Below are 26,946 nucleotides of genomic sequence, written 5' to 3' on the forward strand. Positions count from 1 at the left end.
AGTGCCACAGGCATCCCTCGGACTGGTGAGCAGGTCCGTCACCACCATACAGACCTGAAGAGACGGAAGCAGGACCTACTGAACCAATGGATCCAGGAGGCCCGTCATATGCAAGATGCCCCACTACTGAGTAGGTAGCCATGGAATGCAGTATGTAAGACATGCTAATATAGTCTATATAATGGATAGGTATGTCTCAATATCCCCTTCATTTACTTCACAGCTGAAGTTGTCCATGCTGCGAATCAGCAAGCCTATGCAGATAGGCTGCTAAGGCTGCACCACCAGGCAGGTTAGTAATTATTCTGCATGTATTGTTATATAATATATGTGTGAGAGCATGAAAAAAGTGTTGTAGCCCAATAATACAGCTATAAAATGCCCTGAATAATTTCTCTGCATGTACTGTTATATAACATAAGTCAGAGAGCCAGAAATAGAGTGTATTAACCCATTAATAAAGGTAAAATAAGTCTGGAATACTACCTCTGCATGTACTGTCATATAAAATAAGTGAGCGAGCCTGAAAAAGAGTGTTGTAACCTATCAATAAAGGTATAATATGTCTTGAATAGGTCTTCCGTATGCACTGTAATATCAAATAAAGGAGAGAGCCTGTAGAAAAGAGTGTTCAATGTAATTAATAAAGGTATAATACTTGGAGTGTGTCTGTGTCACTTACTTTGAAATGTTGTTGTACCCTTGCATTAAATAAATAGTACTGTTGTATTAAATGCTGTCAACCCACAAATGGGCAGTCCCATATAAAGTGGATGAAGGAAGTGCCAGTAGCTGTGAAGCATATATACAGTCCTCAACAGTCAGTAAATGGCTGTCATGCATAGGTAAATCTGGCACACGAGTAGCGTGTCAAGGTGTTCCCCAGAAATGTGAGTGTGCTACATGAAATGTAGGGTTCTGTAGAAATTTAACTGAAAATGTCACGTGAACACACCCAGATATGTAGATACATAAATATAAATATAAAATATAACTATGTAGCAGTAACATCTGCATCTTGGACAGTTAGTATGTCAGATATAGGTCAGGTATATAATGAACTAGCCAAACCCATTACACAATCTAATGCATGTTGCCTAGTGTAATAATACATATAGGGGATATACACCTGCAGTCAATAGGAATGTAGTGTAGAGTAAAAGTACTTATAAGATGTTAATGGAGGTTTCTTTTTACACCCTACTCTATGTGCATAAACAATGCAATTCCACACCTCAATGGGTATGTCTAATCTCAAAACATTTGTTGGGACATATGTCCTATTGTTCTATAAATATCTGCATTTTCTTTGATGCATGTGCCCTGTTCAAACACCAAAATCTTGGTGGCCTATTGCCACCAATCATCCCTGCATGCTGCTGTAATGTCCACTGTCATTCAATATATGCATGTGTTATGCTTGCTGTTCAACTGTTGGAACCCTGGTGAGTTGGGTTAATGGGAATATTACTGCATGCTGTTACAACTAATTTGGAATGCTGTTGTCTATGTTGTAATTAAACACACCTAATCACAGAATGTATGGGAAGGCCGGTCCCAGCAGACCCACCTGTCCCTCCTCAGCTGGCGATTGCTCCTGGCAGCAGCAGGACCGGTGCCCAGCCCGGGCTACTCTCCTCCGTTGGTCCTATGCCACCTTCAGGTGGAAGCGCTGCAGGGGATGGGGCTCATCTCCCCCCCTGCAAGCGTGGGCACAGAAGGGCCACCTATCACCCTCTGAAGGGTCCGGGTTGTGGTGCGTAGGGAGATCCAGCATTTAGTCGCTGATCCCCTACGCCAGCTCAAGGCGAGAGTGGCACGACTCATGAGTGAGCCTGCCCCTCCTACGCAGCCCCCAGCACAGCCACCCTCAGGGCTGTGAAGGTGCAGTGGTGACTGCCCATGGGTGGGGATCTCAGTCCCACTGTTACCATCTGTGGGCTCATGGGCTTGCGATTTCCAAACATCCGTCCCCGTCAGTTGTGTTCACCTACCCCATGTGTCATACTCCACCCCTGTATGCGTCTTGTTTGTCTTGTCTGTTTACCTCCCCAATCTACCTCCCCAAATATACCTACTTCCTCTACCTCACATTCCACTCTCACCTGAAAAAAAAAAAAAGGTCAATCTGTTCCCACAAAAAAATTACGCCCCATACATAGCTGCCCATTTCGCACACATGTCCGCTGGACATGTAAACTGATAATTAGAATTGGCAGTACAACATACTTTGTTGTCCTCACCCCTCTCACAGGGGTGGAAGGTTTCAAATTTCACTCCAAATTTGTAACATATGCACAGCTGTTGCTGGTAAAGAAATGGTCAGCTATGGACTTTCCCTACACCCGTCCTTCACATCCCGAGCTGGTTTCCCCACTGTCTTTTCCTCTCTGTGCCCCCTGTTTCACCACTTTCCTATCTCCCCATTTTCTTTTCTTTCAAAGAAATTAGCGTAGGGGTTAGTGGGAGTAAGCACTTTTAAGCAGTAGTTAGTGGGTTTGAGCGAGTGTGCGCATGTGTGCACTAAGCTTAGCATCGCTAAGCGTCACGCAAACTCGCAAACCCGCTTACAACTGCTTAAAAGTGCCTTAATCACTCTGTATGTCAGGGCCCTTGTTCTGTTCAGCAGCAAAATAAAACACCTCTGTTAGTCTTGAACCCCAGACCTTGAACACACTTGACTGCATGAAGTACCACTAAGCCACAGCAGATATACTGTAATGTGGTGCTGAAATAAATATATCATGCAAAACAATGAGTGAATGTAAAGGAAAAATAGGAAGGCCATAACACAAAGCTTGTTCTGTGGATCTTTACCAGCAATTGTTGTGGAATTGCATTACATGACTGTGATAAGAGAAGCAGCCATTCTAACAGCAAATAATGTTATTGTGGCACTTTACAACCCCCATACAGTATCATAGCAGGACAAACACTGGCATATCTGATTAGGGCAGAGGCCATACTTCCTGATTGTGAAACATATTTTAGCTGTCTCCCTCTGAATCCCTCTGAAAAGTACTGACATTAGTCAGAGAGGTGGTGTATTACACAATGAATAATCACAATAATAACAGTAGACACCGCTTGTACTTCATAAAAGGAGTACTAATCCATATGCACTGCTTCACTCAAGTCTACACTTACTGTCTCTATTAGTTGTAAGGTGTACCTCACTTTTAACTACCTATCCCTGACTCCAAGCAAATATGTATCTGAGTGTTTCATAGGCCTGGCAGAGGCACAAACACACAGGCAGATCAGCTCATCTGCTGTTACACACTCTGCAAATAGCTTTGTGAGGACTTCCACAAGCATACCCTTATGTAGGGGTACAACACAGAAATACCAAAGGATCTAGCCATGTACTAGTAGCAAATGACTGCAACAATGCCATTGTACCAGTGCTGAAAACACCTGTGGGTTGCACAGACAAAGAATAACAGGCTAACATCTGGCTGCCATCTGGATAGGTTCACAGTTGGGAACTATGCAGACAGACCACCTGCTTGATAAACCAACAGGTACACACCAATCCATTAAGTCCAGTAAGATAACACTCACACAATAAGACATAATGCTCTCTGTATGTCTGCACCCCCCATATTTTAAATATATGTGTGTTTAGGGACAACCAAGGATGTAGGTAGGCATACCCAGTAGTGGAATTGTCCAGTTTACCTGAGACTCCTGTGCTAATGTCAACAATAATTATACACAAACCCTGTAGAAGTGAGTACATCAATATGCACAGTATACCAGTCCACAAACAGTTCAGGTGTCAAAAGAATACTTCTCACTAACTACTTTTGTATGGCAGTCAATTACATAAGTAGAAAAGAAACTACATACTCACATATATCTTGTGTAAGCATTTGTAGGGGTGAGTTGAACTCTACACTGATAGCTCTGTACTGGAAGTTGCAACAGTCAGGTCTGAGTACAATATGTACATCACTGTCTACACCTCTAGCTTCAGATATTAGAAGTATACCAACCTTCTGACTTAAACAACAGTGTCCACAGCAAACAAGCATGGGCCCCACTTTGAAATCTGAAAGGGCTATGCCTACAAAACTTAGCAATTTATAGCATTGGGTTGCTATGACAGCGAGTGTTGCAATTACCACACAGCAGGCTGTATGCATTTACCAAATGCTGAGCACCAATTGGTGCAGAGGTCATCACATGCACATGTGCAGATACCTATAAAAGCAGACTGTACTTGCTATCCCCACATGCAATCATTACACTGCACGTGATAAAGCATCACTGAACTTGTGGATGAGTAAAAACTAGTTATTACTTAGTTACACAAAAGTTTAATTAAGTAAAAATACTTGAGTGAATCAGCAACCAAATATATTAATTAAGTAAAAAAAAACTTAATTAATAAGCAAAAGGACTTAAGTAGAAGCAATCTTTACTTAAGTAACACCAAAAAAAATTGTCAAAACATACACAGACGGACCTGAAAGTGACAAACAGGTATGTGACAGATATGTTATTACCGGCAAGTAGTAGATGTTTATGAAGAGTACTGTCAATACTTTGAAACATGCATATGTGGCAGCAGTAGGTATGTATGCACTGATGCCATGCATGACTAATGCCATGGACAGATTGGTGTGTAGCTGTGTGCAGTGGGACATAACTGTGACATATGTAGCTCAGCATTTAATGTCAAACATCCGATCATATCATCTATGTTCTGTACAGTACTGTGTATAATGGCTGTCTGGGGGAATAGTGCAAACAACTATATAAACCTGGATGTGACAGAGTAACACATGCATGATAGTCATATAATGTGTAGCTTAGCATTGGCAACTGCTGTACCAGGCTAGTATAGTAATGTAGCATTAGCAGCTATAAATACTCCCTGTAATATTACTGTTATGCACACATGTGACAACTGTTCATGTAGTAGCAAGGCCCAACAGGTCATCCATGAGGTCTACAGACGTACAACAGTGTGTACCTTGTGTGTGTATGGCACACACATATGTAGAGATATTAATGTGACAGATATATTAGCATCTTAACATGTGCATAGAGCAAGGTACATACTGCAACTGTTTGTGAAGGGTGGACATATATATGTTGGTGAAGGTTATTATGTGCATATTTTCATGTAGGTTATAGTGTGTGGCAAACAAGACAGCATACAGTGCTGGTATATGACATGTGGTGTTTACACGCTGTGGGCATGATTTGCTAAGTTTATAGTCTTCCAGACAGGGAGTCCTGCTAAAGATACATGGCCTGAGAATACCCTCAATGCAATCTGCACAAGACTGTACAAAATTATTACATAACTGTATCTCTCTCAACCCTTGCATAATTGATATCCCCACCATGAAAGGTGGACTGTATATGTGCCTACATGTAAATCTATATGTACACCAATGGATGTTTATATGTACGCTCAAGCTCAATGTTGTAAATGTATTGCCATCCCTTTTGTTAAAAACCCTGTACCCATGAACTACCACATAGGTGGTAGTCTACTCAACACCAAAAGTGTGATAAGAAACCATGGGACACAGGTGGACAGTAGTGTCCCTTTTGATAATCACAGTGCCACACTAGTCATGTAAACTGTGTATGGTCCACATGTCATCACAAAAGGTGTGTCATCCATGGAATGAGAGGTCAGTGTTCCACTCTACTCATCAGTCATAAAACCCATCATAGAGTACAATGGGCCTTTTGGTATGTACCTCAGAAGACATCTACAGCAACTGTAGACGCCAGGCGCAAACACCACAAAGAGTATTACCAGAATCAAACAGATGCCCTATGCAGACTGTCTTCCAAAACCACAGCTACAGTGTGTCACATACCGCCCACCTAGAGCCAACCTCTGCCTAACATACAAAGCTATGCCAAACCCACAAGTGTTGGACATGCTCCATGTCAACAGATCAAAATCCCTACAAGCTACACACTGTACTGATCTAAACCTTGTAACGTCAAAAAGCAGAACATGCTGGAGTGGTACATTCTCATCTCAGACACATACCATACCCTGGAACTAACTACCTATCAATAGCAAAGAAAGGCCCTCATTAGCATTCGTCATGAATAATCATGATGAATGGATGTGAGATAGGAAATACAACCTGGGAATCCCCTCTGTGGCTCTGCATGACCGGGGCACATGAACTTAAATTACATGGGTGTTGAAGGGCAGGGTACTGTATGGCTAAGCTTCTATAGGCCCTATGCCTAATAGCCTATGAGCTACCTATGACCTGATATGCACACACATGTACATGTTCCATTAATTGCTATGTGAGGCTGACTGAGTGTGATGGTGAATGTGTAGGTGAATGTGTCAATATTGTGTATATGTGTGATAGCCAAGTGGGAAAATGTTTATATCATGGTATGTAGTGTTCTAGTTCTGATCCCCGCAAAAGATATGTATGCTATTGCTAGGCAGCAAAAGCAGTATGGTATATGGTGTGACATAGTCCCATGGTGTTGACTGGAGTGTGCCATTGTAGGCTAAAGCAGTACATGTATGCTCATTAATTGTTAACACTAGTGAATACAAATCCCGTATGAACTGTAGTACTAGCTGAAGCTGTAGGCCTAAACAGCACAGTATGGTGTATATCCACATTGCTTTGAAACACTGTTTTGTTTGTGACCTGTAGTCCTCACACATTACATACCTCAGGCATAAGGTTTTGTAAGTGCTGACACACAGTACTGTATGCTACACAGGTAAAGCTCATCTGGGTTGCCATACCTTTGTGTTTTGTAGGTATGTCTGATGTGTGTGTGGGTATGCCTGTAACATGGTCTCGGTCATATGTGTGTTACAGGATATAAGTGCATATCTAGCAACATGTATAGTGTAGTACAGCAGTATGCCACCTATATTGATGAATGTGCACATATGTTACTTAGGGGTTTGCTGTCAACAAGTAGTGTGGTGTACTGGTAGTACTGTAACTGTACTTTACAATCATTTCAATGGATGACAAATTTCTGTATGCATTAGCTTCATATATACCTCCTGTGGCTAGGTGGTGCATTGTGTCACATACAGTGTGCCATGTGCTGTTGTATAGTCTTACATACTGGTTTCACTTTGTTGCTGTGCAGAACATGGTTTAATATATAGAACGTGCCAGGCACTGTCAGGCAGTTGTGGGCTGAGCACTGATGTGTGGTATTAAAAGTGTGTATCTACTGACAGCCAATAGGTTGCTATATATGGCATTTCATTGATATCTGTACTTTAGAATGTTAAGTGTGCCACAAGACTTGCTCACAATAATTGTTTTATTTTCTTCCAGGGACATGTCTCATCATCGCAACCCTGCCTATTCCCCTGAAGAGGAGGAATTAATCATATTCACACTATTACAACATCACACCCTGCTGTTCTCCAGAACCAGCCAGGACCAGCATGAGCGCACTGCACTGTGGCAAGATGTTGTCCATCGGGTTAATGACGTAGGCATGCATAACTGGACTTATGAGCAGGTACGCCATCACTGCAGTGATTTAATCAGACATGTCCAGCAGCATGCCTCTGATGTCCACAGACAACAGCTTGCCACAGGTGGTGGTGCAGCATCTCATCCGCCCCTCACCAGAGTGGAAGAGCTGCTCCTCAGCATGGTGGCTCCTGGCCATCCACTACAACAAACATGTGTCATCATGGAGGCCGGAGTCACCCAGCATGTTGACTCCGAGCGTGCAGGTAACATGCCATATCTTTAGACTACTGTTAGCTTGATTGTTAGAACATGTATATGTCAGATGTGTACTGTGTATTTTGAAGATGTGGAGCCTGGTGTTGTGCAATACTGATAATTTGGAACATAATCTGTATGCCTGTGACTGTCAACCATTGTACTACTGTAAAATTGCAAAGTCACAGCAGCAATGCCACAGTTGTTGACACTGACAAACTGTCTCATATCCTTGTAGGTCCCTCTGGTGTGACAGCAAGACAGCAGACCCATGCTGGTGAGTGTTCTACATTTCAAATGGCAAATAACATGTGCATGTCATAGGTGAGTTTTAGGCCATATACACATGTACAACACCTATACATAATGCATGCTCTGCAAGTTTTCTGTGGACTATGCACATCCCAGTAGCATGAGCGGCTGCCTCAAACACATGCTATACACAGAGCATCCCAAACAATTGTGGTACACTGTAGTGGACATTGTATAGGCAGAGTCAATACACATGCACACAACATACACCACCTTGTCATATGCAGTACATGTTAATATGATACACATGGCGTATGTAGACACCTGCTGTAAGGTCAGACTCCAGTATCTCAACTGTCATCCACACAGCACACATACTATACCTGAGGGGTAGAGGCCTATCATGGGGAGGTGCAAAACTCTTCAACAAACAAGACATTCATGTTAGGCAATGCTCCCTATTGAACACCTTACATACCAATGTAACAACTGCCTGTGAAATGGTTAATGTAGCCACAGTGCTGCAGTTCAGGTACAGCAAGATAGTTGCCAGTGTGGCACACATTAGTGGCCTTGAGTGACCACATGATGCTGCCTGATGATGGCTCATGGTACTACACTACATCCAGTTACAGTAACTACAGTACAACACATAGCATTCATTGCTATACACCCGACAGTTGTGTGCATCCAGCCATGGTATGTATACCTGTGAGTGATGGTGCACAGGACATTGAAAAGCATTTAATACTTGCACAGCAATGTTGTGTCCATGTACACATTGTGTTTCAGGGTGAGGCCAATCATTGAACAACACACATGTATCAAACACATGCATACTGTTATTAACAAGGACTCTCTACACTCGCACTGCATGCTGTTGAGCAACACACATCTTGCATGCTGACACATGTGATATGACTCTTTGGCTTGTGATACTGTACTCCACGATCAACCACTAATGGGTATGTTCTGGATTGCTGTTGGTGCGTGTGTGTGTGTGTGTGTCTACTTTAGTGAGTAGTGTATTTGTGTTCATGTGTGCATGTGTGCATATGTTCATGTGTTCATGTGTGCATGTGTGCATGTGTTCATGTGTTCATGTGTGCATGTGTGCATGTGTGCATGTGTTCATGTGTGCATGTGTGCATGTGTGCTAACATCATGTACAGATTGTAAAGTGTGTTTCCTGTCTCCTTCTCACAGGTGCTGAGGTTGTGTTGGTTGAGTGCAGCAGGGAACCTGACGACACTGCCACAAATAATGGAGATGATGAAACATGTGTTGTGGCACAGGCAGGTTTGACAGGGTCTGTCGTTGTTCCGCCAATCGACAGTACACAGCTTTCCACACCATCTATGCGCACATTCATACTGCCAATACATCCCTCATCACCAATGGCCTTAGCTGAGGGACAGCATACAGTAGGCATTGACCAGGATAGTGTGGTATCTATGGCACATGCAACCGCTCACAGCAGCCATACCCAGATTCCTGGAATGGTACCACATAGGCAGATGTCCAGGGGTTCTTGCGGGAGCACTGCCGGTCATAATGCCCCTGGCAGACGTGCCCCCACAGGTCTTACAACCTCAGGTATGTTCCAGGCTGTAATGCAGGCACAGGCACTTATGGAATGGTACACCAGTCAGGGACTGAGGGCACAGAGGGCCATAACACTGCTATCAATGACAGTATCTGTGACCTTGCCAGTGCAGTGCGTCACTACACCGAGGTCATTGATAGACATTGGGGGAGACATTAGATGTCCTCCTCAATGTCATGTCCATGTGCCAGGACAGTGCAGGATGGCCGAGACGTCGACGTAGATGTATGCCAGCAACATCATTGGCTGGCAGTCATCATGGACGACACACAATTCACAGCTGCTCCCGTAGTGGCAGTACCAGCCCCAGCAATGTTGGAGCAGGGCTGTCAATAGACCGTAATAGAAGGCCACGTGCACGTCACTCTGGTCAGTCCCAGCAGGGACATGGGTCCAGTCGACATCCCTCTGCCTCTGATGATAGTACCCAGTCTGGCTTAATACCTGATACTGTCCGTTGCACCCCTGCCAGGCACAGGTACTGTGTCCGTGACCAGAGACGGTGATCTGTACAGCCTGGCAGGTACAGTCTGTGGCTGTCCCACAACCTCCCGTATATGGCAGCCACATGGTGGAACTGTGAGCATGCAGACACACACACATAATCCAAACACCTAAGGCTAACACATACACACACACATTACATCAACATTGACCCATGCTCTACTGTTGTCCCTCACACACACACACACACACACACACACACACACACACACACACACACACACACACACACACACACACACATGTCGATTGGATGGGTCAATGTCGGGATCTGGCAAACCAACAACACACCCTGTGCATATGATGAAACTGTGCCACCTCCTGTCATCTGTAACATTGATGCAGGAACAGGCTAACATGGTGCTGATGCACAGGGTGACTTTATAGCAGTGTAGCAATGTTAGCATGTTGTCAACAGTACAGTGTAATGATATCCCTGTAGGTATATCTGAGCAGGCATGATGCATTAAAGCTATGATTATCAATGTAGTATTGTTTGCAACAGTGTTAATTCCAAAAATGTATTGTTCGTCAATGTGCCACTTGGCTGATGTGTGTAGTTTTGGCAGCATGTGTTGGTGAGTGGACAGTATGTGTGTGATGTGTGCAGTACAGATTTGCAGGTGTACATTTGTGAACATGGTGGAGGTGCACTGTCTGCATGTACATGCATAGTGGACACATGGGAAGGGTGACATGCCCTGTATTACACAGTGTCAAGACTTCATTGTTTCTATTGGTGGCCAGTATGCATTTTAATGCACATATGTTTTAACTTGGGTACACATGTGTGTATGACATGGTTTGACACTATGCTGTGGGTGATACTGTTACTATCTGTCATTAGTTTGCATTCTGGTAGTGTACACAACCTCAACAGCCTGACTATAACCAATCGTTAGATGATGTCTTGACAACTGACACACAGATGTAGGAAGCTCAGTAGCATTTGGATCCATCTGGTACTATACTATACCAGTAACCAGTGGTATTGACCGCCAACCATTCCTGGGACCACTCCTGTTTGGCATATAACCCTCTTAGGTACAAGCAAACACATTAGGGTTATGTCCGTCCACATCTGGAAATGCATACAGTGGCCTACAATGCATTCTCCGGATGAGACACTTATCCTCCACAAGGGTATCATACAGACAGATACCTGTTGTTCAACCCATGCTGTAAAGCTGTAAGCCAAATATAGCATAGTCATCCACATTTATTAAACATAGTATCCCACAGTACCACATAGGTAGTAGCCCCAAATATGTAGAACGGGTACTGATGTGTACATACAACCAAGTGTTATGTTATCTGTCCTTTGGTATTCACATTTCCATAGGTATTCTGAAGTCCCTCAGTGTATGACATAACCAATAAGGGGTCTGTATGCATATCCACAAAGTTGCTGTACACCTATAATGAATGTCCATTATTGACAGACTTTGTTGTGTTTGAACATGTCTGAAATATACCCAAGGCATGAACCCTCACTTACACTGTTCTGTAGAAACTGTCATGGGTGTCTGTGACACAGATGACCTTGGCCACAGATCACTACAGTGGCTGGTCTTGTCACAAACATACATATGTGACTGAAGGTCTGAGAAGCAGCAGCACAATCTGTCATAGGTAACGGATGTATTCATGTAGAAAGCAGGCTTCACACCTATGAACTAATTGACGTCACATTTACATATATGTATTTGCCACACAAATACCTGAAGTATGCAATGCACATACTGTTGTTATACTGATATGTCATACAGTAGTAAAAGCTAAACACACAACACATTGATCAACAGTATCATACACACACACTCAGTAATTGCAGGATTCAACCCCTACCTAGCTATGTTATGATACTAGAGAGATGCGCATTAACACATAGCGCTATATGCTTTACTGGGAATTATCATTTCCACTGCTATATTTGTAGGATGCTGACATCATCAGACTTGCCAAACAGAAATGTAACACTTTTAAGATGTTTTCCTAGTGTCCAAAATGGGCAATACTCTCAAAGGAAAACACACAGAACAGAAATATACACCCCCCCCCACACTCAACAATTGCAGGATTCAAACCCCTACCTAACTATGTTATGATACTGAGAGATACGCATTAACACAACGTGCTATATGCTTTACTGGGAGGTTTCATTTCCACTGCTATATTTGTAGGATGCTGACATCATCAGACTTGCCAAACAGGAATGTAACACTTTTAAGGTGTTTGCCTAGTCTCCAAAAAGGGTAATACTCTCAAAGGAGATCACACAGACACATACCCCCCACACACACACTCAGCAACTGCAGGATTCAAACCCCTACCTAAATATGTTATTATACTGGAGAGATACGCATTAACATGATGAGCTATATGCTTTACTAGGAGTTTTCATTTCCACTGATATATTTGTGGGATGCTGACATCATCAGACTAGACATGGTAATGTGTGTGCACTTAGTTTTATGCAATCCCAGGACTGAGACATGGGGGACAGCAGGTGTTACCAGCTTGAACAGGACTCCATGATTCTTACCTTGTGTGATCTATCTGTGGCCCAGTTGCCAATCCATCCGATGACAATACATATTTATGCACAGGTTGTTGATTTTGTGGATATGACATGTGTCTGGGATGTTGTAAAAGGCCTATTCAAAGTGTATGTGGGACGTGTGTAGCTCATTTCATTGATGTATGTCCTGGGTGGCTGCCTTGCAAACAGTCTAGCAGGTTTGGGAAACATGATCTGCCCATGAACAGTCCAAAGTTGGTAGGGTTGTGTGTTTATAGGCTTCCAATAGCTCTGTTTCTGACTTCAGTCATGATGAACTCCATGGCCTTGCAGATCAGACTTAATCGGCTTATAAGACTATAGTTCCCATGGTCTGTTGTGCACCAACACTTGTGTAGTGTGCCATATTTTGCTGTAACACATTCAACAGTTTCATATCGTGTGGAGAGGGTGAGGCTCAACAGACTGTTCAGGTGCAGGGTCTGTATGTTCTGCAGTTCACTTATGACACATATAGGGGCACAATGTAATCCAATTGATGCCATGTTTTCAGCTTTGGAAGGAGCTGTTTACCCATTCTACATGTGATATCTCCTGGTATGATGATAGGGCCTTTTGTCAGTGGGAGGTGGGTATGTATGTATGGGCCTGTCTGACAGGATGTTGGCATTGTCAGTCATTTACAGCTGGCCCTGACTCAGGACATATATGAGTGTACATTTCTATTTATGACATAGCTGAAGGAAGTGTCATGGTTCTGTATGGACTCCTTCGCAGATAATCTTTCCATGACCTGGATTGGATAGTGTTTGGAGTGCACATTGTTAACTGATGATACTGATTTCGGGTTTTTTTTTCTTTGCTTTTCAACTTTCTATTAACAACCTAAGTATCTGTAGTACATATTTGATTATGACAGGGTTCCAATATATTATATATGTGTCTGTTGTCATATCACTGTGTGCACAAGTCAGGACTGGTGAATTGTGAGAGGTTCCTGGGTTAACACATGCAACTGCCAGATATGTGTGGCCCACTGCTGTACTCAGACATGGCCTAAGTGTGTGAACATTCCCAGTTTGGCCTTTCAGTATGTTGTTGCCTGACATTTGCCTCATTTATTCAAGTGTGTGAGCATGCCCAGTGTGAACTTTCAGTATGTTGCTGTGTGAAGTCCACTACATTTGTTGACATGTGTGAACACGCCCAATATTAACATTTATACTATATGTGTGTGCTGTAAATTGAGTTGTATTTTTACTGCAGGGCTCACCTTTGTGTCATAACTCTACAGGGATTATGCTGTGCCTGTGGGGTTTCCATGAGACACTTTGTATAGACTTATCAACATTTATTCATACAGGCTGACCAGTGAAATACTGTCATGGTTTAGTGGCTCACTACTGTGACTGTAGTACACAATATCCTGGGTTCGAGGACTGTCACTGCTTCATATTTTCATACTGGGCTGACCAGACTGCTTAAGGAGCAGTAAAGCAAATATGACAATGTTTACCTGTTTTGCTCAACTATGCCCAACTTTGACCACACTTGCCCAACATTGCTCAACGTTAACCAATATTGATGAACGCTGCCCAATATTGCTCAACATTGCCCAAAGTTGTGCTACTCAGTGTGTGTAATTTTGTTTACATATACTAAATAGTGGTAAAAGCTGTTTAGCACTGCTTTATATTGCTTAAAACATGGCAATCATGCCTCAGGTGGTGTTGCAGGGTTGCCTCTGTCGGATGCACATATTACACTCCCTATACATGTTTGAAAACAGGTAGTGTCAAGTTAGGCATCCCTTTTACTATATGTGCGAGTCGGAGAGCAGTATCATTCCCAGGGTTCCTACTGAGCCAGTGTATATGCTATACATTGCCTCTTTGCCAAGGCCAAAGCATACTGGGCATGCCTCCTTCTGCCTACTGGGGCAGGCTCAGGTTGTTTCTCCTTCATGTCACGCTCTGCCTGTGATGGCCTTGGCAATGGTGGGGGGGCTGTTTGGCCCGGCACTATGCTGCTCCTGCTGCAGCTGTTTTTGCAGGATCATTTTATGTAGCATAGCACATACCATGACTATTTGGGTACATGTAGTTGGTGAGTACTGCAAGGCTCCACCAGATGTGTCCAGGCACCGGAACCATGACTTGAGCAGCCCAAACACATGCTCGATTACATTTCATGTTTGTGCATGTGCCTCATTATGGCGTTCCTGTTCAGGTATGTCTGCATTTCTGATGGGTGTCATCAGCCACGGCTCCAGTGCATATCCAGCATCCCCCACTAGGTGACCATCAGAGATGTCCCCATTGGCAAAAGTCTGGTACAGCTGTGTCAGATGCCAGATATGGGAATCATGGTAGCTTCCAGGGCAGCCAGCACACACATTCATTATTATGCCCTGGGCATCACACACGACCTTGCAGTTGATGGAGGGGAAACCCTTGCAGTTAAAGTAGACCCTACCCCGCTCACCGGTTGGTGCTTTGATGCGTATGTGCGTGCAGTCTATTGCACCCACTACCTCAGGGAATTCCGCTAATTGCTGGAAAAGACACATATTGCTGGCCAATACCTCACGGGAATTGGGGAAATATACATGATCACCAACATGTGCTGACATGGCATTCAGGAACTGGTGCAGTACCCTGGATGCTGATGCCTGTGAAATCCCCATCATATCACCAGTTGGTCTCTGGAATGTACCTGTTGCTAGTATTCTTAGGCCAACACATACCTTGGTTTCCACTGGGATGGGTTCCCCTCTGTTGGTTCTGTGTGTGAGGCGTGGCCTGCACAGCTCAACAATTTGCTGCATGAGGTCTCTGTCCACTCTATAGTGCTCCACTATCTCCAGCTCATGTAGCCCCTGGTAGGTTACCCTGGGCCTGTACACTCTTCTCCGTCTCCTCACTGTGGATTGCTCAGCAGCATTCACATTGTCACCACCCACAGCATGTTGCATATTTTGCCTTATAACAGCAATGGCAGCCCCTAACATTTCTTTGTCTCAGTAAAGCTTTTTCAGTTTTCACTTCTATTAGCTTACTGCAGTGTTGCAGTGTCTCTGAGAAAAACATAGTGGAAAGCTGTTTGCAGAGTTTTAAGTGCTGGGCTGGGCTGGGCTAGTGTACAGGCTGTGTAATTGGCTGATTCTGATTGTTTTCACCTGCTAGCTCTGCTAGTTCTCCTTGGTTAACTTCCTACTATTTGTTGTGCTTCCTTTTCCCTTTCTGTTTCCACAGGGGGCAGCGCCACGCAAACAAGCGCACACCAGCTCACACGAGTGCACACATGCTTACACGGCCTAACACTTGCTGACTCCGGCTTAAATGCCCGCACACAGGTGCAAATGCGCTTACACAGGTTTCAACAACCTTACACTTGCTTACTCCAGCTTAAACGCGCTCACACAGGCGCACACGCGCGCACACAGTCTTACTCGATTTTACAGGCACGCACATGCGCGCATACACATTGCAGGCACTTCTACAAGAAACTTTAGTGTTATCCACGGCATACACCTTCAATTTCTTGCCTTTAGCCTGGATACCTGTTGACACGCCTCTTCCAGTGATGGGTAACTGACAGCAAACACATGCCACTCTGCTCCAATGAGCTTACGTTCTTTCATACATATCCCCCTCATGATGTCACCTATCTTCTACTCTGATACTCCCCTTATCCTACTCTTGCACTCCATGGACTTTGCTCATATGCCATGTGAAATTGGGATTCACTATCCTTACCCTCATTTGCATAGGATTGCCTACTAATGCTTGGTTACATCTCTTAGACTGAGCTTCCCCCCTTAGCAACCTCTACTCAGTAGCCATGTTGTCCTCAGCCTGCCATTCACTTGCATGGCAGATGCATATTTATAATAAAATTCCTATTTTTGGCTTTTATTTTATTTTTTTTTTGGTTTTTACAGCGCGGCACTTTTGCGCGACGCTGCTCTATGCTTAAACTTCGGAGATCAAGGTAAAAAAACATATTTATTATTTTTTTTTTGCAACGGGTAGAATTGCCAATGGCCATATATTTGGCCATTGGCATGCTTCCTCAACTGGATTTATCCTTTATTTGGAGCTGCCATGGCTCCATTTTGCTATTTGCAGAATGGTACTCCGTTGACAACGGAGTACATTTCTGCAAATAACACTACTCTTCTCGGACAGGTTAGGGTTTCCTGGATCGCAAATTTACCTCATTTGCATAAATTTCAGCAGCAAATGAGGTAATTTGCATAACATAGCCCTGTCCGTGTAAGAGGAGTTTTAGGAGCTCTCTTGCACGCCCCTGCCGGCTGTTCCTGGATCGCTCAGCAGACATGTTGGCTGCGTGGTGTCTTACTCTACTCTTAGACTCCATGCAAGCCTTCGTGAATCCAGCCCATGATTTAAGAAGATGATTTGTAGATTTTGTCAAAGAAATATTTGATAATTCATCAGTCTTACCATGTTTAATTTTTTTTTTGGGGGGGGGTTGGAAAGCTAGAATATGTAACAGGGTTACACAAGAGTATGCTCTTAGCCCATTGCAGTTTGGATCATTAATGAATGCTGTGGCAGTGGAACTCAGGTATATGGATCAAGGCTTGGAATGGAATATAGGGGATAATATAAAAATTCTCCCCAAAAAATCAATTTGTTCTTCATATGCATATAATTTGGTCTATATTACTAAACAGAATATATTTTTAATGTATTTTTAACATGCTCATGTAAATCTACAAGATCTGATAGGTGGAATAGGTACAGAAGGAAAATATTGAAGTAAGGGGAATGGAATGTATAGACTGGGAGAAAATATGTGATTTGTTTCATTTACCATTTTTACAACAGTTTAAAGTTACATTCCAGCTATCTCATTTTTAACCATTTTAACATTTTTACTATTTATTTATTAGAGATTTTATTCTTCATATTACATAATTTGACATGGGAGGAAATCTTGTAATAACTGACTTTAAGATCGGGTGTTATTTAAATAGAGCTTAAAGATGTTTTCACTGACTCTGATGCTGCCTTAATATTTTATCAGGCAAAAGCGCTTAGTCAGTGAATTTTGTATGTTAATTTATTTCATGTTTTAATAGTGTGGAAACATTAAAGTGAGTGCTTTTTCTTTACCACAGGCAGTGTTTTTCTTATTTTTCCATTGTTTGTTTATTGAAATGTTTATTGAGACAATTATTAGTTAGGAATTGTGCCATTATAATACATACATACATACATATATTTCAAGCACGGGCATTAATACCCTTCTTCCCTGCCAATATACCAAAACACTTGCTCCCATAATAAGTGTCCAGGCTGTTCTTAAAAATATCTAAACTAGTACTTTCTTTAATGTAATTTGGTAGTCTGTTCCATGCATCAGCTACTATGTTAGAGAACCAATTAGTGCACTTCTCATTTCTATAGAATCTTCTACATAGGTTTTCTGATGATTCTGTAGTACTTTTTGATATCATCAAACATTCCCAGAAGCCTCTAAATGTCCTATATACCTGAATACGATCTCCTCGTAGATATCTATAAGAGACACTGTACAAGTTCAGATATTTTAGTCTTTCATAATAATTTCAATTTTCACATCCATGGATGCCCTTGGTATAGTTCTGCTATACTCTTTCCAGTTTACTCATGCTTGTTTTCTTATAAGGTTTCCATATTGTTATTCCATACTCATGTTTGGGTCTACTGTAACTAATAAACAATGACTTCATAATTTTTTTCCCCTAAACTTTATAAATCTTTTTTGGAAGCCACAGTGGTACAGCGCTAGCGTTGTTGCCTCACAGCAAGAGGTCCTCCTGTTTGATTCACGGCTGGAGTACCTTCTGTGTGGAGTCTGCATGTCCTCCCCGCAGTTGAGTGGCCTCCAAAAGAAATGTATGAATGGGCGTGCCTTTGCTGAAGGTTGGGCATTGGGCTGGTAACTGGGCACCATAAAAAATCTACTGCCAATCATTAGTGGACCAGAGTTCCGGTGTGACGACCCCTAACTGGGAAAAGCCAAAAAGACAAACAACAACCTATAGTTCTATAACTATCGTTAACCAATTGGTTGATATAATTAGAAAAACTCATAGCTGGATCTACCCATATACTCAGGTCCTTAAATGAGTCTACAGTTTCAGTCACTGTGTGCTGTATTAAATATTTGCCTTTCAATTTATGTCTTCCAAATCTCATATGCTTAGTTTTTGATGTATTAATCAGCATATTATTCTCCTGTGCCAAGTTGGTCAATTTAGTCAGTTCTTTTGTAGACATGCTCTATTGGTAACACATGGATTCAGTTTACCCAATTTCAGGTCATCTGCATATAGACTGTAGAACACATCAGATGAAAAGTTAGGTCTGAAAGATACAATCTAAACAAGTAAGGGCCTAGGGCAGAGCCCTGTGGGACACCCTGACTGTAACCTAAGATTTTGCCTGTCCAGTTACTGTATGATACTTGCCATGTCCTATTTGTAAGTCAAGCAGCTATCCATCTTATCAAGAGTACATCAATACCTAGTTATACTAATTTATTGATCAGTGTTTTTTGTATGACCCTGTTAAATGCTGAAGATAAATCTATACAAATTGCATCACAGCACAATTTTTCATTAATAGCTATTATATTGTTATAGAAAAGCATGTTACAGGTGGTAATAGATCTATTTTAAACACATACATGCTGATATATGGGATCAAGTCCCAACCTAACCAATTCAGACAATAACTTATCCAATATTACCTTCTCCATTATATTTCTACAACATGAAAGTAGATGTAAGGTTCTATATGACTCTGGGTTTGTCCTACTCCTCTTTCCCTTGAAGACAGATTTAATTAGCGCATGTCTCCAATCTTGAGGAATCTCCCCATATTTACATGACCTAGTGAATAATAGATATAATCGTACCATAAGTTCTTACTGAAGTGTTCTCAGGTCATTGTTACTAATTCCGTCTCCTCCCTGTGCTTTGTTTGGATCCAGTTTGCACAGTTGTTTTTCAATATAATCTAATTTGATACCAGTATCTGGGGTTATCTGAATGTCACTAGGACAACTTATAACCCCTTTTGTGGAGGCAAACTCTTTTCTATAAGATTTTGTGAATATATCTATAACCTGTTGTGCCTGAGAATAAATTTTAGAATCTGCACACAGTTTATCAATTTGTATGTCTTTACTCCTTCCACATCGTATATATCTATAAAATGGTTTCCTATTATGCTCAGTATCTTTATATACATTTTCTTCAAATTTTTCTTGATCTTGTCTCACAATATGCTTAGCTTGTTTGTCCAGCTTGTTTATTTCAGTTTTCAAAGTTGTAGTTTGACCTGTCTTCCATTTCTTATATTTTTTTATTTCTCACCTTAATCAGATATCTTGTTCTTATGGAAACATATCCCCTTGACATTGTGTGCCTAGATCCAGATGTTAAACATTTTTTTATTTTGATTTTTTTGCACTCAAACAATTTCTCTTTTAAAACTTTCCACATTCCATCTACAGTTTTTCCACTGAACACCTCACTCCAGTTAATTTTACATAGTGACTGTTCTGCTTCCATATAATCTGTATTTAACCTTCTGTGCTTTGGTTTAGATTTCAGTTTGGCAGAATTATCTAGCAACAAATTATCCTTTGCAACCCCATGATCACTAAACATCAATGATGGTAAAACTTGACTTGAAGTAACAGTAATTTCTTTAGGAATACAGTCTCTAGTATGTTCCGTCCCCTGGTAGTTTTTTTTTTTACAATCAAAAACAACTGATGTTCCTGAATATACATTGTGAATAATTTCCTTACTAATGTCATTGAATCAATATTATTCCAGTCTGTTTCTGGTAAATTTAACTCCCCAGCTAATATTATTCTTTCGTCCTGTGTTTCATACAAGAAATGTATGAATTCCTCTAGGTCATCTGCAATTGATTTTGGTGGTCTATAATTATTATATGTTCCAGAGTTGTCTTTATTTTCACAGTTGCACAGTCTATATTATTGGGTCTATATTAGAAAATCGAAGTTATGGAACTTTGAATATCATATGGTCAACACCATATGATCAAAAATCTGTAACTTTGAAATTAAAAAAAAAAAAAAACATAACAGAAAGGAAACATACCCTGATGTGTTAAAACAGTTTCCCTGCACTAACATCCAGCTACTTAAATATACCAACTCCGAGATCACACTTTAATGCACTACATTGCAGAAAGGGAAAATTTCCCTTTCCTACACTGTAGCACGATCTCGGAGTTGGTACATTTAAGTAGAGGGGGTGTGGGGGTGCAGGGGGGCTTGCCTTCCTGCTTACAGCAAGTAGTTTTGTTTCCTGTCTTCTTTTAATTTTTTATTAGGTATTTGATATTACTGGACTTTGATGATATGGTGTTGACCATATCGTATTCGAAGTTCAGTAACTTTGAGTATCTAATATAGACCCTATATTATTGGTATTATCACTGAACAACAATAATCACAGGTCTCATAACTATCTTTAATACCTATCATAACACCTCCACCTGATTTTTTGTTAGAATGTCTGTTACAATAAACACATTTAAAACCCTGACAGCATGTTTCACAAACAATGGCAACATCAATCTTGTGGAAGCATAGCAAATTTTCCAATTAAAAAAAAATATTATTAATGTTCCTAGCATTCAGAGATGCATCAAATGTTGCTATCTGTGAACTGTTAAAATTTTGACCTGGCAAAAATCCTGCCTACTGTTTGTCAAATATTGCAAAGTATTTGCTGCAAAAATTCTCTTCCCTGATCTTGACAAATGCATGCCAAAACTAGGCTTGGATGCTCTACACATTTCCATTTTTTAAAACACTACCCCAAAAAATCTTTTTACATTCATGGTGACGTGACTATCCTTTCTATAGATGATTTGTGAAAAATATGTCCCAACACCAGTACAAGCTATACTATCTAAGAGGGCTGTCAGTTCCCTACTAACAGTCAGAGAATCCTTGCAGATGAGATCATTTGTACCGACATGAATAAAAACAGATTTGTACTTCCTTACATTAAGGCTTTTCAAGGCTTGTCTCGCATCTTCTATTTTTGCTCCTGGCAAGCATAACACACTTTGATGTTCATTATCTTGTCTGCAATTATAAGTATCAGTTCCTCTAATAAATGAATCTCCAGTTACAAGAATATATATTTGCTGACCAGCTCTGAAGAATCTTCAGCTTCTAATACAGTAATATCTGCTCTGTCAATTGTTATGAAGGATAGATCTTCATCACTATTAGTCTTATTAATCTCACTGTTGTCATTGTGTGTTCAATTCTCATCCTGCTGGCATTGTAAATTCACAGCTTGAGCCATGTAGTCAACATCTGTCTTCATTTTTCTTACAGTAATGCTCTTCAATCCCTCCACGTTCAATTTTGATTTATTCCTATTCACCTGCCCCTTGCCTATTTTTTTCTACCTTTTCTTGTGGAAAAATTGTCTTTTTCTGTAGACTGAAGGTTTTCTGATAGAAAAATATCATTCCCAGTGTCCTGTTTAGTATTGTATTCTCTTTACTTTACAGACATTAATCAGTTTCTTTTTCTTTCTTATTTGTTGTGAACATCTTCCTTTCTTTCTTTGTTTCCTTCTAAACAATCCAGATCATCAAATTGCTGAATACTTACATCCAGAATTCTAAAGTTGTCAGGGGCATTGTCTTGTTTTATAGGGGTTGAATGATCTTTACAGACAGTAGACATATCCTTTCCTAAATGTGTTCTGTGTGTTCTTTGCCTAACATTATTTATCTCACCAGTCCAGCCATTAATATATGAAACAACAGTTCTCCAAGCCATGCCAATTGCACAAGTGCAATCATCATCATTAAATCTAGATTTACTTCTAATAGTGGTAAGCAAATCATACAACTTTTGACGCGAGGAACACAAATCACCAGTGTTATCAGCTTTTAACTTTAAATATGCATAGCATTTATTACACTGTACAAGATATTTGTGCATTAGCAAATCATTAATTGCATACTCATTTAAGGAATCCATTTCCAGTTCAAATGAATAAAATATTGTAAAAGAAAAGAATAATCAAAATTAGTAACCGCAGAATTCAAAGAGAACTTAAATCAATTTCTATGACAAAAATCACACAAGCAATATACAAATAAATGCTAAAGAAAGTACAGTAAAGTTATTCTGACCATACAATTTCTGCAAGCCAAACAAAAGCTGTAATTCCTTTATGTCACACACAAAGGAGTGCAGTATTTTCTGCTCACTATCACTCTCAGTTGCACTTAACAGTAAAGATCAATAAATCGCAAACCAAGGTATACTTGTTTAGATATGCTCTGAATTTTCCTCTCTGAAATCTGTGTGAATTAATAGCTGTCTAGGCCCCTTGGGATGCCTAGAGCTTGCCTGTCTAAAACACATCCCTTTCTAACAACCAGCAGTGAAATTAAAGGTAAAACAGCAAAATATGAATCATAGTAAATCTTGTTAACAAACTATCCCTTCTTACCTGCAAACAGTGAAAAACAGTGATACATAAAATATAAATTCTAATAAAACCTCTCTTAACAGTTTGTGTCTTTCGGCTTTTCCCAGTCAGGGGTTGCCACAGCGGAACTCCGGTCCACTAGTGATTGTGCCAGGCCTGATGCACAACCTTCTAAAACCTCTCTTAACAGTCATCTACAGTAATTCACAAATCAAGGTAAGATTGTTTAGATATAATAGAAAAGTTAAAGGAAAAATGAAAAGTAATGGATAATTTTCAGTATGAACACCACAGAAAGTTGTTGCAGTGGAGCTGTATTTAAAAGAGAACTTCATAAAAGTAAAATATGGTATAATAATATTATAAATAAATACTCAGTCATGATCTGGGATAATTTGCAAGGTGTATTAAAAAGGGGAATAATGTAAACAACTGAAAGAATACATTCTGAATCCAGTTTTCAAAACATTTTATGGAGATTGTCACACAGAAAATTGTCAGTGAAAACTGAAATGAAATGCAAAGTAAACAGCAAAGAATTTGTTTATATGAAAGTGTGTGCTGCACAGGAAAGTGCTAAGAATGCTTTTTGAATGTAATAAAGTCAAAAGTTTCTGCGAAAGTTAGACCAAAATTCTGTGCAAGAGAAATAATGGAAAGAATGAAAGAAAGTCAAAGTAATTAGCATTTAACATTATAAGGAAAACGTGTTGGTAAAGTTATCACAGGCTGGGCTTATTGCAAGGGAAATGTGAAATGTCGAAAATATGATGTTACTGGATAACAGCTAGTCTGGTAGCACAGAGAGATAAAGCCTGGCCTAGTTAACCTGGGTTTAATTAGCAGAGCAGGAAGTGATGGAGTGGCATGGGAGAGGTAGGCACTTACATGGGCATTCCCTTTGGTAATCTCTAATCAATCCTGGAGGTCCTGTGTTGAGGGGCATAGCTTAAAGACAAGTAAGGAAGGTGGGCATGGCTGAGCTTCTACAAAGGCAGGGTGATATGTCACATGCCCCACTGTATGTATGACCTCAATCATCACCATTCTATCACAGTGGGAGGGGGAAGTAGTGGGTAGAGCATAAAATACCCCCGGTGGAATGGTGAGGTCATGACCCCCAAGACATCCTTAGGTTCCATGACTGGCCCAGATAAAAGTTGGAGAAATCTGAAGGCCAGGAATAGCTTGCAGTTCTGACATGAATGTGGAACACTGGGTAGGAAGACCATAGGATGATATAGAGACCAAGAAAATAAAAATAAATTATTTGATAATGATTTCACTTTGAAACCATGTCTCACATATTTGTGAATGATGTATTAAAATTATTTTATGCTCATTATGAAACATACTAGAAATTACTAAAGTACCCCTCCTCTTCTTGATAAGTGCCATAGGATCTTATACACTCACCTCTCCTACCACCAGTTCAGCCCAGTTGTACCTTGGTTTGACATCTTATTTTACCTATATCCTTAGGAAGTCAATTTGATGGGGTGTTCCAAGGAGAAAATATGCAGCATGGACAGTAGCACCTTTGTCAAGCTAAGCTGTCACTTCTCTTCAAAATGCCAACAGAATGAAAAGGGAAAATCTAGCCTTTAAAAATCTGTACTGTGCCATGTATCTTAGCAGGAAGTTATACACCTTTTTGGATATGATCCATTATGACCCATTTCATGGATATAGCCATATTGCTGATATGATGTTGATTACTCCATAATTGTTTGAGTCAAGTGCCACTTGTGTAATGGCATAATGTCAGTTTATCAATAAAGATTAGAAATATACACATTTAGAAGGATAGTAGCAGTATATGTAATTGTTTATTTACATTATCCTCAATATTTTGATGAAAACTGCCTGGAATATTATTTGGAACAATAAATGTAATATTCTTTAATTTGGCAGTCATTGTCATTATATATGATGTGATATAGTTACCTCACATCCTTCACCTAAGGTCTCTGCAACTGTATTGCAGTGTTGTTTAAAATTAGCCATGAATTATCTGTTAATATATTTGTATAGGCTGTGGATGAGCGACCACTTCATTATTTACATATACTATGTGATATTCAGTATTTCTATCATTTTTTTGTAATGTAGTTGAAGACCATCTTCTTGTCTTCAGCTTTAGATACCTAGTTCATTTGATAGCTTGTGCTAATTGATTAGGTAAGTATAGTAAACGTTTCTGAGCCCTGGTTTGCATGATTCTATATGCAGCTGAGTACATTTTAAAAATGCCTTGAAAGCATGCCAAGCACAAATGCGATACAATGCTTCTATTGACCTGCAAGACTTCTTTGAGTCGTTAGTGCTATTGGTTGCATTTGTGCAATCCTTTTGTTTACCTAATGATGGTCTTCCACATCCAGGATGACTGAGCTGCTCTACAGTATGAATCTGGAATGGAGTTGGGCATGTTTCTGGTAGCAGCATATATAGCTGTGCCCAAGATAGTTGGTGTAATACTTCTCCTTGTATCAGAACAAAATATACATGTGGGAAATTCAAGGGACTACAAATCAGTAGTACCACAGCACAGGATATACAAATCTTTAGTGCCACAGCCCAGGGAGTACAAATCATTAGTGTCACAACCTTGGGAGTACAAATCAGTAGTACTACAGCATAGGGAGTACAAATCATTAATGCCACAGCTTAGGGAGTACACATCATTATTGCCACAGCCCAGGGAGTACAAATCATTAGTGCCACAACCCAGGGAGTACAAATCAGTAGTACCATGGCACAGGGAATACAAATCATTAGTGCCACAGCACAGGGAGTACAAATCAGTATTACCACAGCACAGGGAGTGCAAAGCATTAGTGCCACAGCCCAGGGAGTAAAAATCAGCAGTGCCACAGGGGAGTACAAATCATTTGTGACACAACCCAAAGAGTACAAATCAGTAGCACCACAGCACAGGGAGTACAAATTATTAGTGCAACAGCCCAGGGAGTACACATCAGTAGTATCACAGTACAATGAATACAAAGCATTATTGCCACAGCCCAGGGAGTACACATCATTACTGCCACAGCCGAGGGAGTGCAAATCATTAGTGCCACAACCCAAGGAGTGCAAATCAGTAGTACCACAGCACAGGGAAAACAAATGATTAGTGACACATCCCAGGGAGTATAAATCAGTAGTACCACATCACAGGGAGTACAAATCAGTAGTGTCACAACCCAGGAAGTACCAGTGAGTAGTACCACAGCACAGGGAGTACAAATCATTAGTGCTACAGCCCATGGAGTACAAATTAGTAGTACCACAGTACAGGGAGTACAAATCATAGTATCCTAGCCCAAAGAAATTGGTTAGGCCAGCTATGTCAGGATATGACAATCCAAGTTACAGCAGTGTTCTACATGTAGGGCATGAAGGCAACAGAGATTCACATTAATCAGAGCAGCTACACATGTTTCTGAGCTACTCTACATAAAGCACCAGCACTTATTGGTAGACAGAGCAGCCATGTGGTTTCACAGAGAGGCATGGCTAGTTTCAGTCAGTAGTGGATCAGTAGTTCAAGACACTGAATACTGATGCACAGTACAGCTTGAAAGAATCTCATTCACTCAGTGATGTGGAGGACAAACATTTTTTTTCTTGAGTATAGTACAGATATTAAGCAAATTGTTAGCTCACTTCTTATGCATCTATATAGTGCAGGGTGCAACCCTGCTGTATGTAGCTCAAAACAGTGCAGGAATGCTAACTTTAAAACAAGTACCAAGGCTTAAAAAAGCTCTCAGAACTTAAAAGTCAGTAATAATTACACTTATAAACTGTCTCCAATCAATGA

The sequence above is a fragment of the Protopterus annectens genome, chromosome 6.part0 (genome assembly GCF_019279795.1).
Source record: "Protopterus annectens isolate FY-2018-M chromosome 6.part0, PAN1.0, whole genome shotgun sequence".
NCBI lineage: Eukaryota > Metazoa > Chordata > Ceratodontiformes > Protopteridae > Protopterus > Protopterus annectens.